At 38.2% G+C, this 829-nt stretch overlaps 1 non-coding gene across 1 annotated transcript; it reads left to right on the plus strand.

Annotated features, from left to right (window-relative positions):
* Nucleotides 1-458: 458 nt before the first annotated feature.
* On the plus strand, nucleotides 459-563 carry LOC137819915 (small nucleolar RNA R71). The gene has a single exon (XR_011082483.1). It is a non-coding gene; the product is annotated as a small nucleolar RNA R71 (small nucleolar RNA).
* The last annotated feature ends 266 nt before the right edge of the window (nucleotides 564-829 follow it).

Consider the following 829-nt stretch of genomic DNA (forward strand, 5'->3'; position numbering starts at 1 on the left):
CCTGCGCGCTCACAATCTTTGTCAGGACATATTCAACTTTACTCATTCTTTCAAGCATGGATGGATCCTCAACTTCAGGTGAATTGTTCTGATAAAAACAGTGACCATTAGAATGAACACCTCCACAAAAATCACTCCTGATTGACTGACTCTGGCTTTGAGATGAATGAACAACATATAATTGTTGGGGCAATTTAGCCATTTGTGCAGTTAGTTGCTCAATCTACTGTGTCAGAACCTTATTTTTAGCCAAGAGTGCATCTTCTAACAACCCTTTATCCTGAAGATCTTATCCATCATGTTGAGCTTGATAATCAGTTGACACCAATGCAACAATAATCCTTGTCGCTTGTTCTACATCAAGAGCCATCATTGTGCCTTCAGCTGCAGCATCTAGGAGCATCTTTGTGTCAGATCTGAGACCGGTGAGAAATATACTCAATTGAGCAATATCTTCAAACCCATGATTTGGGCATTTTCTAAGCATCATTTTAAATCTTTCCCATGTCTCACAGAATGATTCATCTGCTCCTTGTCTGAACACAGAAATTTCAAACTTTGCTATGATGTAGCGAAAGATTCTAAAAAATCTTTGTAGAATTTTTTCCTCTACATCCTTCCTGCTAGTGAGACTCTAATTTGGAAGTGATCTGAGCCAATATTTAGCCTTTCCTGCCAATGAAAAAGGAAACAAGCGCATATAAACAATTTCAATATCAGCGGATTGAAAACCCATTGTTCCCACCAATTCATAAAATGTGTCCAAATGTGAATATGGATCCTCATGTTCCATTGCTTTGAATTGATGGGTACTGATGAGAGTGAGAAA

Source organism: Phaseolus vulgaris, chromosome 10 (assembly GCF_051622355.1).
Source record: "Phaseolus vulgaris cultivar YP4 chromosome 10, ASM5162235v1, whole genome shotgun sequence".
NCBI lineage: Eukaryota > Viridiplantae > Streptophyta > Magnoliopsida > Fabales > Fabaceae > Phaseolus > Phaseolus vulgaris.